Raw genomic sequence first — 13566 nt, 5'->3', positions numbered from 1 at the left:
GGGATGGGCGGGCTCTCGGAGTCACGTGAGATGGGGGCGGGGCCTGGGCCGAGTCACGTGGGGCGGTGCGCGCAGAGTGCGGCTGCGCCGGCCGGTAGCTGCAGCTGGAGCGGTGGCGTTTGGAGGAGACTCGGTGAGTGTGTTGGGAAGCCAGTCTGGGGCTGGGAAGTGCCGGTTCATCAACGCTTTAACGTTTTCGCGTCTCTGAGGTTTCTGTTCTCGGAGAGCGCTGCACTGAGAACCGTTTCCCGCTTTGGGAGAAGCTCCCACTCACAAACACCTCCCCGCCCCCGCGCCCCGTGGAAGCAATGCCCCATAAACGCTCGCCCCAGAGCCTTCTTGGGCGCCTACCTCGTCCCTCTTGGCAACCACATCCCTGGTGTCCGGCCAGTCCCCTGAGGGACGCGTCGTGCCACCTCTCCTTTCCTTGCCGCTCGACCTTCGGAGATGCCCGGATCTCTGTAGCCTCTCCACCCCTCACCTCCTCTTTGTTTCAGGGTGTAACCTGTCCTTCTCTCCCAGAGATGATGGGGAGCCCCTCCGTTATCCAGAGGTCCCAGCCCGTATTTCCTACCTAGGGAACACCTTGAGTTTCTTCTGTTCCTCCTCAAGAATTCATTTTTGGGGGGAGTCTCCTCTCCCCAACGCTCTCCCTGCTCCGTCCAAAGAAAAGACTGAAAATACGGTACAGAGCGTGTACCTTCCCTTCTCTGCTTCCTTCGTTTTTCCCCTCCCTACTTTGCACCCGCCCCAGACCCTCTCTCCCTGTCTTACAGGGTGCATTGGGACTCCCGTGCCCAAACTGCAAGCGACTCCCTGTGATTTCACCCAGGGGTGGCTGAAAAGATGAACATCTGGTTGGGGGTGATAATGCGAAAATTACCTTGGGACATAACCTGCCATTTGTTAAGAAACCTAATGGCGAGTTCCGAAGGGCTGTTCAGAAAACTAATGGATCTGTACTAGAGGAAACAATTTTTTTTTAAGACTGCTTAGCACGAAGGTTCCCTGAGGAGTTAGTGTAGGTAGTGGAATTAGGTTTGCGATCCCCCCCCCCACCTCTCTCGGAAAGGGACCGGCAGAAGGGAGCCATATTTACTGGGCATGCAATAAAGTTGAGCAAGTAAGTGGAGCCAGCCTATAGGAAACTCTTAAGTTGAAGAAGAGTTGAAACTAGATGTAATAAGTATTGAGGAGTGTTGAAGCTTCTGAGCAGGAGAGAGATTCCTTGAAGTTGGAATTCTAGAAATGAACCTGGCAGTTGAATGCAGGAGGGATTGAAGAGAGGAGGGCTTTGCTAGCAGGGAAATCAGCTGGGATATTTCAATCTAGACGATCAGGAAGGAGGTTATGCTTCATCCGGTGGTCTGTTCCCCTGACTGTACTGTTCTTTGAGTTGGAATTGCTTTTGAGTACAGGTCAGGATGTAGCATTGCAGCTGCTGTTGAAGCCTGAGTCCCTTGAGGATTGCTCATGTTTTCATTGTGAAACCCACATCTGGCACACAGTAAATTAACAAATATTCCTTAGATGGCCTGCAGTACCTCACAGACATGTGTTCGATGTGTCTGAACAAACATTCAAGTTGTCTTATTTCTGTCGGTTTTTGACCTGAAGAATGGAAGTGTGGGAGCAAATGTGTTTACAAAGAGTGGGAAGGAAGTCTCGTGTATGTTTACGTAATAAGACAGGTGATCATGATATAAATTTGAAGAATCCTGAGGGAGGTTGGGAAACAATTTTTCTCCTTTTTTTCTTCTTCCAATTTACAGATAAGACGTAGATTTGTAAAAGGTGAGAATTACAATCTTTTACTGATATGCTCCAGATGCAGGTTCTAATTTTATTAATTTCACTTAGGTACATGAAGCCTCCTTTTCTGATGTCAGGATTTAAATTCATATCATTGTGTTAATTATGAACTTGTCTTAGGTATAGTACTTTTTATGGTTTTGTGTAAGGGCTGGTTCTGCCTTAACCTGTGCTTGGCATTCAAGAAATGACACCTGTTCTTACAGAATTGGCATTCTGTGGCACGAGACAAATGAAGAACCAACTTGGATGTCCATGCTGGTGACACAGAGCTTGTGTTCTTGGGTTTCAGGGTAACCCAAGATACAAACTGTAGTCCCGAAGAATAAAAAAACCGGTCACTTTTTTTTCCAGAGAAGGAACTTTGAGGTTTTTCTTTTTGTAACTGTAAGAGATATTTGAAGAATTCAAAGGTTTGGCTTGTTTGCTTGTTTTTCACAGTACAGCTTTAGCCAGTATGGGTACAGAAGTTAGATCGTAATGCTTCTCCTGTGAGTCTGGGCATTTAGTCATTTAAAGTAGAGTTGCTCTCTGCATATACAAAAATTTGTGCAAATATATTTTCTGTCTTTTGCTTTGTAATGCTATATTGTATCCTAATACTATGCTGCCTCCTTTCTGTACAGTCTGTACTGTATTCTCAGTATAAGGAAGAAAATTCTATTAGAGGGATTTGGTGGTGTCTTTATTCTCAGAGAAGATGAGAATATTTACACGCGTGACTTATTTACACAGATTTTGATACGTCATAATGTGTTCCCCCCTAAATAACCACTTAAAGAAGCACTTGAGGGGCACCTGGCTTCCGCTCAGGTCATGATCTCGCTGTTTGTAAGTTCAAGCCCCTTATGGAGCTCTGTGCTGACAGCTCAGAGCCTGGAGGCTGCTTGGGATTCTGTGTCTCCCTCTCTCTCTGCCCCTCCCCCGCTTGTGCACTGTAGCTCACTTTCTCAAAAATAAACATTTAAAAATTTAAAAAAAACCCAACAACAACAAAGAAGCACTTGATAATTCACTTTTGAGGATATTTCCTGGTGTGCAAGAACATGGTCACCTTTTTATTTTACAAATATAAACAAAGAATGACTAAGAAAGGAACTTGTGTTTAAATATCACAAAGTGAAGATTAATTCGTGGCATGAGAGTAGATTCTGGCTCCTTAAACAGTGATTTGCTAGTTGCAGATTAACCAGCAATTCAGTTCCCTCAAGAGCAGGAAGCATTTGGATATTGTTTTATGGTTTTAGATTCAAGGAAGCAATTAGCAGGAGCTCCCTGGAGGTGTCCAGGAGAGTGTGGTTGTTGGCAGCTGGGAGATCTGGGGACTAGTCCCAGCTCAGCTGCTGTGAACCAAGTAATTTGGGCTCTAAGCTTCGATTTGTTGAAGATTTTCCACTGACACTTAGGTACTTTCTTTTTTTTTTTAATTTTTATTTCTAGGAGAGAGAGAGAGACAGCGTGAGCAGGGGAGGGTCAGAGAGAGAGGGAGACACAGACTCTGAAATAGGCTCTAGGCTCTGAGCTGGCAGTCAGCACAGAGCCCGACGCAGGGCTCGAACCCACGAACTGCGAGATCATGGCCTAAGCTAAAGTCGGATGCTTAACCGACTAAGCCACCCAGGCGCCCCGACACTTAGGTACTTTCTTAACAAATGGGATTTATTTCAGACTTATCTTGCATACATTTAGCGTAAACACAGAGAATCAAGATTCTGCTCTTGTCCCCAGAATTTAACTTGATGCCACTGAGCTAATGTTTATATTTGGAGGTCACCTCTTTAAGTGATGCTGGAATATACCTTAAGATTTCCTACCTTAAGGACATGAGAGACATTGCAGATAGAGGGAAAAAAATGCTAGAAAACATTGTGTTATAACCTATACTCTGGATGTTCTCTTTTCCATGTCAGCATTTTAAAGAAATTTTGTTATCCTCCTACCCGTAATTATACTTTTATTTGGCTCTTGAATGATGCTCGAGACAGATTTGGTTTAAACTAGTCTTCCCAAACTTTTCCATATCATGGTATGTGCGGAAATAATTGTTTCTTGGAGAAAAACTGGAGGTGGTCCACAAAAGACAGCTGGCCTGGGAGCTGAGGCTGACCCCACCTGACCCCACCATAGGCTGAGGCGATGCCTATCCTGTGGCCTCTTTGACCGTTAGGAAGGTCAGCGTTACAAAATCAAGGTCTTTGACCCAAACTCTATTGAGAGGGAATTGTATTATTAGTTATATTTGTTAAGTCTGCTTCTAATTTATTTGTCTCTTATATGCTCTTTATGCTCTTGGCTAGTCTATATCTAAGGATCATACTTATCCTTACAACGTGGCCCGTCTAAAAGTTTGTGAAAAGGAGTTAACTGATGAAGAGACGACAATGTTTTTGCCTCATTGATTATGGGCAGTCTTGCTCTGCCTATTTAGAAGATAGAGAATTTCTTTAAATCATGAATTTTATGTTTTCCATTATAAAAGTGATACAGAAAATGTGTAAAATTAAAAAAAAGTGGGAAAAATCATTCATAGCTCTGTTCTCAAATATAGTTAAAACTTTTTTTCTCAGTTCTTTTTAATCATGCATTTTTTTTCTCAACTGTAAATTTCAAACATTTATAGAAGTAGAGAACATAATGAACCCCATGTTTCCATCTGCCAGTTTCTACAACCAACCATCACAGGGCCACACTTGTTCGCCACCCCACCCTGACCTCCCAGATGGTTTTAAACCATTGGTAAACAGTTTGGTACGTGTCTATAAAAGGTAAGCACTGGTTTTTAACAAAACCACAACACCATTATCACCCCTTCAGTATATTTCTTAGTATGACCAGGCAAGCAGTTGACACAGTTTCAGTTGGGTTTCTCTTTTTAATAGTTAATGTGTTTGAATTGGGATCAAGAGAAGTTTCGCACATCATGTGTATTCTTTTATTTAGAAGAAGAAAACTGGGCATTCAGAAAAGACATGTGATCTGTACCTTAGAGATGCACCCTTAGAGTACACTGGCTTAGAGCTTGTACTTGGGAGTCACAAAGATGGTCTCAGAACCTTGGCTCTGCTACTTGCTCGCTGTGTAACCTTGTGCAAATTACTTAATAACTTCTCTTACTTTAGATTCTTCGTCTTGTGAAATGTGGGTGATGTCTGCCTTAGGACTGCCATAAGGAGTAGTGAGCGCTTGTGTAGAGCTTAGCGCATAGTTAAGGCTCAAAAAATCTTTAGGTATGTCCTGCGTATAGTATGGTATAGCACCAGGTTTATAGATTTTTTTAAAAAGTCTTAAACAGAGTCAGAATCAAGGGATATGGAATTTAGTCTCATTCTGCCACTTGGGTGATACACTTCAGCATTTTGGACCTTAGATTGCACACCCAAAAAGCAGGTGGGGAGAACAAAGATGATTTCTAAAATCCCAGTGTTTGCCACAAGTAAGGCAGCTTGATATTTTTAGAAAGACATTGAGGTTTGCATCGGGCTTTGCCACTTATAAGCGTTTATTCTGTTTCGGTTTTTTCATATGTGTAACAGAATTAATAATATCTAACCTAGTAAGATTGTTGCAGTGAGCAACAAGATCAATATATATGGTGCCTAGCATGTAGAAAGTATTCAAATTATTAGTCAGCATTTCCTGATTATATGTTAAAATAAGGTCATTACATTGGAGCATTTTCAAGATTGTGAAGAACTATGTATTTTGTGGTGTTTATATAAATGCAGATCAGCAGAGTATTTTAAGGGAAAAGGAGTAAACATTGGAAGGGTGAACATGGAGACCGTGCTTCCAGAACATGAACAATGGAAAATTGAGAGACTGTTCCACTGTTGTGGTTGGATAAAAGCCAGAGGATATTAGGGTCCCTAGAGAAATTTAAGAAGGTATTTGCAACAGCTAGTTGCTTTAGTTGAAAAAAACCTGTTTTCTGCATTATTTGAAAATTTGAACAATAAGTTAAAGATGCAGACTGTGTGTATCTGAGTTGTTAATGATTGGAACATGCTGTAAGTGCTTAATAACGCCATTAGTTTAATGAAAATAACCTCCGCTGGCTGTTAGTAGGAGAGCTGTACTGTAACTGAGCTAGAAAACCAAATCCAGCGATGCCTGGGTGACTTGGTTGTGTGTCCAACTTCAGCCAAGGTCATGATCCCACGTCAGGCTCTGTGCTGATAGCTCTGAGCCTGGAACCTGCTTCGGGTTCTGTGTCTCACTCTCTCTGCCACTCCTCAACTTACACTTTTTCTCTCTCTCTCCCAAAAATAAGCATTAAAAAAATTTAAAAAGAAAAAGAAAACCAAATCCACACTAGATTCTGCTGACCCCATGTGTACTACGCAGCATTTCCCCAACTTGCTGGATGGTAAGAATTGCCTGGTGTGCTTTTAAATCTACAGATCACTCCCCTAGAAATTTTGATTCAGTAAAATGCTGAGTTAAAGCTCAGGAATCTATTGCCCTCCCTCCTTCCTGCCCAGCAAGGCCCGGGGCTAAAAGGTCTTGTTTATGGATATCAGAAGGTAAGCTTGCTAAAAAAGTGTAGAGCGAAAAATGGCAAATTTTAAATGTTGCTATTTTACCCTCTAAATTTTATTTTTTCTCAAAGTAACTCGTGTATGGTTTAAGGAGTCGGATCATGCTAAAAGACTATATGGGGAAAAAAAGCATTCCCTCCATTCTCCCCACCTCATAATCTCATTCTTTAGAGGTAGTCCCTCAGTTATTTTTTTTCTTTCCTTGGTTATTCTTACTTCCTTTTTGTTCTTTTTTTAATGTTTGTTTATTTTGAGCAAGAGAGTGTGTGTGGCATGCATGGGTGGGGTAGGGAGAGGGAGAGAGAGGGAGAGAATCCCAAGTAGGCTCCGTGCTCAGCATGGAGCCCCACGCAGGGCTCAGTCTCATAACCCTGAGATCACTACCTGGGCCAAAATCAAAAGTTGGACACTTAATCGACTGACCCACCCAGGTCTAAATCATTTGATATGTTACTTCTTGCTTTTGTTGCCCTCCAGTACCTGTTGAGCTAGATGATGTGTCTCATCTCCACTCTTGTGTTTGGCTTGATCTTTGCCTGTTTTTCCTCCGCATACCTACATACCGTTAATTTTTTCCAGATGCTCTGACGTAATTGTCATATTCTTAGCAGTAACATTTTCTATGAGCTCAGCTGTGTTACTTGATGTTTCTTGTGGAGAAGTACTATCCAGGTATCATTCGGGAACATGGGCCATCACCTATGTCCCATTCCTTGACTTACATCTTTATTTCCTAAGAAGTATTTGCCCACACACTTGTTTGATAGTTTGGAAATGTTATCAAATTCTAGGTTGGATGTAATTTTCCCTCAAAACTTTGAAGGCATGGCTGTACAATCTGGTGTCTATAATTGCTCTAGAGACATAGTGATTCAAATCCATTTTTTATGAAACCTCATTTTGTTGGCTTGGTTTTTTCTTTTCTCTCTTACTGGAAGCATTGAGAATATTCTATGCCTGATGTTCTGGAATCTCTTAATGACATACCATGGTACTGAGTCTTTCCTCATCTGTTGTTCTGGGTACTCAGTGGACCTTTTCATTCTGGAAATTCATGTCCATCAGTTCTAGGACATTTTCTTCTATTATTCCTCTGGTTTCTGTCCCTCTCCATCTCTTCTTTGATCCTTTTTCACAATGTCCATTCTTGCTATGTGGATAGGATAACTTCAAAGAGGACCCATTAAAGTTTTTCAGTTTCTGCTCTCTGCATTGGAGTAGGTTTAAGATCTATTGCCAGACCCGCAAATAATGGCAAGCCCCTGCATGTGATAAGAACTTCGTGCTTCACCCCACAGTTTGATAGATTGCACAAAGCCGAAGCACTGGGCAGGATCTAGCCTTCGGCTCACTCTTCCTTGATCCCATTCACCCTGATTTCCTCACTGCCCTCAGGCACTAGGTGTGTACTGCTTCTTTCTTACACTCTAGAAACATCTACTACTGCTCTTTTGATGAATCCATAAGCTATTTGAGTACTGTTAAAAGTTAATTTTACTAAGATAAATGAAGAAAAGTTGAAAGACAAAAAGAAAAGGGGCTGGTGTGTAACATAGAAAATTTACTGTGTAAAAGCAAGTGCCAACTCTAACAGTAAAGTTTTTTTGAATTGATGACTAGCATGCCTGCACTTCTTCCAAGAGTTCCTCTTGAAAACTGCCAAAATAGCAGCGGTTGTTATCTCCAGGTCGGATTACAGGGTGGCTTTCATGTGCTCTTTGTACTTTACTGTACTTAACATATTTCCTGCAGGGCAACATATTTCCTGCAGGGCCTATGGGGTCCTTTTCCTTCTCTAGTCAGGAGGAGAGGGGCTTGCTTGTCCCTTATAAAGTCTGCGTCCCTCGGGCTGGCTGTTGCTTCTCCCTCCAGTTCCTTCTCCGTCTTGGACTGACCTCCTTCGCACTTTTAACAAAGTGTGTTTTTAGGTCTTCCTAACCTTTTTTTCTCTCACATATTTTTTTTTGCCTCATTTTTTTTCACTGCTACTTTTTAAGACTGACGCTACCGGCTCAGCAAATCAGTGCTTTTAAAGCTGTTTCTTCTGTCTTAGCCTGATCTCTCTATTTGTGCTGGTGGCCTCTGTGGCAGATAGTATCTTTTTTTTTTTAGCTCTCAGATTCTTGGTTCAGGTCTAAATAATGCTTTCATCTCAGGAGTTCATTCCTAGATCAAAGAGAATATTTTTTAGTTAATTTTTATTAGAAAAACAAATATCCTGAAAAGAATATCAAGCCAGATTAAGGTTACAAGCTAAAACCACTTTCCTGAGTAGCCTTTCATCCATCATTCTCTTGTTCTTAAGGATGATTGAAATTGCTTTATAAGTACATTTGTGAAGTGTATGATAGTTTTTTCCAAATCAAAAAGTAATTGTGTTGGTGCTTGCAACAGAAAGAGGGAGATAATCACCTATAACCCTGTGACCCAGAGATTCTGCAGGTCATAGACCTGACACCACATGATAGGGAACCGATTGTTGAACTGTTTTTTGACCTTTAAGTTTGAAGTATGTCTTAAAGTACCTTAAAGTATGTGAAGGACTGTGTAACCCAGGTATCTCCTGGGTCTGAAGCACAGGAGATCTGAGCTGAAGATTGAGATATGGGAGTTGTTAGCATTTAGTTGGTATTTTAAGTCATTGGAGTAGCTGCAAGGGGAGGCGAGGGAATACGTGAATTGATTAGATGGGGAACTGAAAGCAATTCGCTGAGGACTCTCAATGTTTAGGGATTAGACGAAGGAGGAAGAAGAGCTTCCTCTAGAGGAACAGGAGGAAAATCCTATGTCCAGAGGAGAATGGAGTTAAGTGTCAGACGTTTCCAAGACCTAAAGGAAGGTAAATAAATACTCATTATTTCACTGAATTTTGTCGTGGAGGGATCTGTCTCACCCCTTTTCTTGATCACCACAACTGTTAATCTTTCGTTTACCACGTACAAACATATTCTACTTAGCACCAATGTGTTATAAATAATTTGTTTACAGTTCTGTTTCCCCCAAAAGGTGGAGACTTCTGAAGGGTATGGTCCTCTGGGGTATGGTCTTAGTCATCTTTGGTGGGATAGTATCACATTGGGTGTTCACAGCATGGACTCTAGAGTCAGCCTCCCAGTGTGTTAATAGCTGTGTGACCTATAACAAGTTACTTAACATCTCTGTGATTCAGTGCCATTATCTGTGATATCCATGGTATGTGATGATAGTAGTGTCTGCTTCATAGAAGAGTGAACATTTTAAGGTGTAGACCCCAATGCCTGGCTCATTTATAAATACTGTACAGCATTTGGTGGAGGTGAGGTGGTTGTGGTAATAGTAACATTGTTAGTATGGTGCCTGGCATTTAATGGACATTTGAATGTGAAAATTCAACAACTTGGGACTAATACAATCCCTATCATTTTCAACTTTATAGGCATATCCAGAATGTAGCCATGGCCAGGCAGGCCACAACGAAACTGTAGAATAGAAGTGGACAGAATTCAGTGCATGTAGCTTTGTTTTATAAAACAAATCTATAGACTTTTTACAAAAGTACCATGTGATCTTAGTTTCTTTTCATGTGGTGGGGAAGGAGATAAACCGAAAGATAAAAATTTCCAAAGCAGGTGAGAGTTTTTATGTGTAGCACTGGACGTTCTTCTTAAACAGGTGTCTGGTAGATATCAGTCACAGAAGGTATTTGTGTGGTATAAATAACCCTTCACCCATTCGTCTCGTTTTTATAGCTTATAAAATTAAAGGTACCTTTTAGATTTGATCTCTTAGACCTTAAATTAATTCATGGTAGGTGCCTTAAATTAATTCATGGTAGGTGCATACTCATTCAGCCAGCAAATATTTGAGCATTTACTGCACTGTATAGACACTTAACTATATAACAGAGATTGGTGCTGGGGGCTGGGGATAGAATTGTAAATAAGACAAAATGTACTTTTCCTTAAAGAGCTTTAATTCTTATGGGGAAAGGACAATAATTGCAAGTGTTAGAGAGATGCAGATAAGGAGCTGAATGGGGTGACAGAGTGGATAACCAGCCTCTGTAAAGTAACAGGTAAGCTGAGGCTTCAAGGATGGGATGGAGACAGAAATACTTGTAGAATATACTACCCTAAGCCATGTTTGGTGTGCGTGCCAGGAAGATGTGTGCCCCATGTGACTGTAGAGCCTGGTGAATGAGGGTGATGGCTGCCTGGGATGTTGTAAAGAGGACTGCAGATTTCAGACCCAGTCTGTCTTGTAGCCATGATGTAAGGAGTTTAATTTTATTAACCACAGTGAGGAGCCATTGAATGATTTTAAACTATGACTTAATCCAATTTGTGTTTTGAAATGCCTTTTGCTGCTACATAAGCTTTTCTTTTTCTTTAGTCACTGTAAAGAAAGTACTTTAGGTAGATTTAATATCTAAGATACAGAAACTGATATCTTTTCCTGAAATACTGAGGTACTGATGTCCTTGAGTCATTTGCAGGGAAGAGTTCTTATAAGAATCCACCCTTAAGATTCAATTTACATCTTAGATATCAGAAACTTGAGTTGTAAACATAAAATGATTTATGTATAAAAGTGGTCAGTTAGTCTCAGAGGATAGTCTTAAAACCTTAAGTCTGAAAGCCTTTTGCCTGCTAGAATCAGATTACTGTCACTCCTTGCCACGTCTGGAAAATGATAGTCTGGATGTTGATTTACTGTGCACACAGTGTTCACAGGAATGTGACTTTTCCCATGTTCCCCCTGAAACAAGAAATGGTCTTTCATGGTTTTTGCTGTATTAAAAGCATCAATGGGAGGAGGGTGCACCTGGGTGTCTCAGTTGGTTAACAACCCTATTCTTGATTTTGTCTCAGGTCATGATCTTGAGGTCCGTGAGTTCAAGCCCACATCAGGCTCCATACTGACAGTATGGAGTCTCTTTGGGTTTCTCTATTTCTCCCTCTCTCTGCCCCTACCACGTGCGCATGCACGCTCTCTCTCTCTCACTCTATCTCAAATAAAATTTTTAAGAAGCATTAATGGGGTGTTTCTTTTAATAGGAAATGCTTTTTCTGTCATATGGGAAATTCTTGTTATTCTAATCATGAGCAGCATTTTGCCTTTGAGTTAATTCATTCCATAAATATCTGAATGCCTACCCTGTGCCAGGTACTATCCTAGGATCTCGGGACATATTGTGAACTAACCCAAGATCCCTACCTTTTTTTTTTTTTAAATTTCTAGGAGAGAGAGAGAGCGTGAGCAGGGGAGGGTCAGAGAGAGAGGGAGTCACAGACTGAAACAGGCTCCAGGCTCTGAGCTGGCAGTCAGCACAGAGCCCGACGCCGGGCTCAAACCCACAAACCGCGAGATCATGACCTAAGCGAAAGTCGGACGCTTAACCAACTAAGCCACCCAGGTACCCCCGAGATCCCTACCTTTTAAAAGCTTACCTTCCAGTGAGAGGAGGCGGATGACAAATAATAAACATAATTAGTGTATTTATTATATTAATCATAAATGTAATTACTGTGTTAGAGGGTGGTATCTGCTTTGAAATAAAAAGTAGAGCAGTTAATGAATGCATTGAGTGGAGAAGTTGCACTTTTAAATAGGCATCATTGAGAAGGTATGATTGGAGCAAAGACTTGGAACTTGGGAAGATCATACCAGGCAGAGGGAAGAACCAATACAAAGAAAAGCCCCAAGGCCAGAGTGTACCAGGCTTGTTTGAGGACCAGGAAAGTGGCCAGTGTGTCCAGGGGAAGGGAGGGTGTTCCTTGGCTTTCTAGGAACACATTTCATCTCCTGTCAATTTCAAAAAAAGTTCATAAGCCAAAATAAATGAATAAGAGGGCAAAGAATTTCCATCCTGTAAATATTCTGTAGATGGTAATTGATGAGTACCTAGATTCATGCCTTGAATTAGGTAATGCCAAAGTAACACAGAATTTAAGTTCAGTTCATAGGGCAGCTAAACAAAAAAAATCTTCTATGAATAAGAAATGATGTTGGACCACATGCTTTTAAGACCTTGCATTTAGTAGAAACTGAAACTTAACATTCCAGTTTATATATTTCCAGGTTAAGAGCCAGAAGGCTGTGTTTTAGAGCAAACGATGGCAAGAGTGTCAAAATGTTCTAGTCTTTAAGAGAGGCAGTGATAGTGTTGAGGTTTGGGCTTAGGGAGAAAGTGCCCTTTAAGAGCAGATTTGGTTTTCTTCCCTTATTTCTGTCAAGCTCAGTAGCTCTGAGCTTTTAACATTTTTTAAATGTTTACTTAAGAGAGAGAGAGAGGTGGAGGATGGGGAGGGACAGAGAGCGACTCAAGGCTCAAATTCAAGAATCTTGAGATCATGACCTGAGCCGAAATCAAGAGTCAACTGAGCCACCCAGACGCTCCTGCTTTTAACTTTTAATTAGGTGGTCTTGTTTTCTGTTCCTTGATTCTGTGAAGTTTTCCTAAGATTCCAGTCTAAATAAATCATTACACTACATTTATAAGGCCCTCAGCAATGATGGTCTAGTAGAGTATAGCCTAAGTCCCATGCATATCAAGTGTATTACACTGGTATACTTATTCAGTGTCCTTTTTTTAAAAAAAATTTTTTTAACGTTTATTTTTGAGAGAGAGTGCACACATCCGCATGAGTTGGGGAGGGACAGAGAGAAGTGGGGACAGAGGATCTGAAGTGGGCTCTGTGCTGGAACCATGAGATCATGCCCTGAGCCGAAGTCAGATGCTTCCACTGACTGAGCCCACCAGGTGCCACCCAGTGTCCTTTGTTTCAGATGCACAGTGCACTTTATAAAGAACCAGTACATCCAAGGCGACCACTAGAGTTATTCCAGCCATACTTGCCACAATCTTTTCTCATGTTTCTGAATTTTATTTTTCATAGAGTATCTTTGTGTACTTTCTTAAACTTCTTTCTCATCGATTACTTTCCCATTGTGTCATGATTTTTTTTTATATTTGAGTCCTATTTTTGAATTGCTGTTTGTTGTTTCTAGCCTAGTTTCCCATGAGATTCAAGGTGAAGTAAGATCACTGAAGAAAAATGCTCAGAAGCGTGGGTCTTTGACTTTCTGAAGCAAAACATTCTACAGTTGACCCTTGAATAACACAGGTTTGAACTACAGGGGTCTCCTTATGCGTGGATTTTGTTTTCATCATGATAAGTGTCCTCTATTTCACCCATTCCCCTTCCTGCCTGCTTCCCCCCCCTTCCCCCTCCCC

General features: G+C 41.3%; 1 protein-coding gene across 4 annotated transcripts in view; it reads left to right on the top strand.

Annotated features, from left to right (window-relative positions):
• Positions 1-46: 46 nt before the first annotated feature.
• The window catches only part of FAM118B (family with sequence similarity 118 member B), a 45735-nt gene continuing 32215 nt past the window's right edge, over positions 47-13566 (top strand). For 2 of the 4 annotated variants that reach the window (XM_077756577.1, XM_077756574.1), the window contains exon 1: positions 47-133. The gene's annotated coding sequence lies outside the window, so the exon portion shown is untranslated. Of the gene's footprint in view, positions 134-4487; positions 4578-11639; positions 11746-13566 lie in introns of those variants that run through there. The other 2 variants (XM_077756575.1, XM_077756576.1) reach the window with 2 other exon arrangements.

This window comes from Crocuta crocuta, unplaced genomic scaffold, assembly GCF_008692635.1.
Source record: "Crocuta crocuta isolate KB4526 unplaced genomic scaffold, BGI_CrCroc_1.0 scaffold172, whole genome shotgun sequence".
NCBI lineage: Eukaryota > Metazoa > Chordata > Mammalia > Carnivora > Hyaenidae > Crocuta > Crocuta crocuta.
Note: the sequence above shows the minus strand (reverse complement) of the source record. Positions and strands in the feature narration are given on the sequence as shown.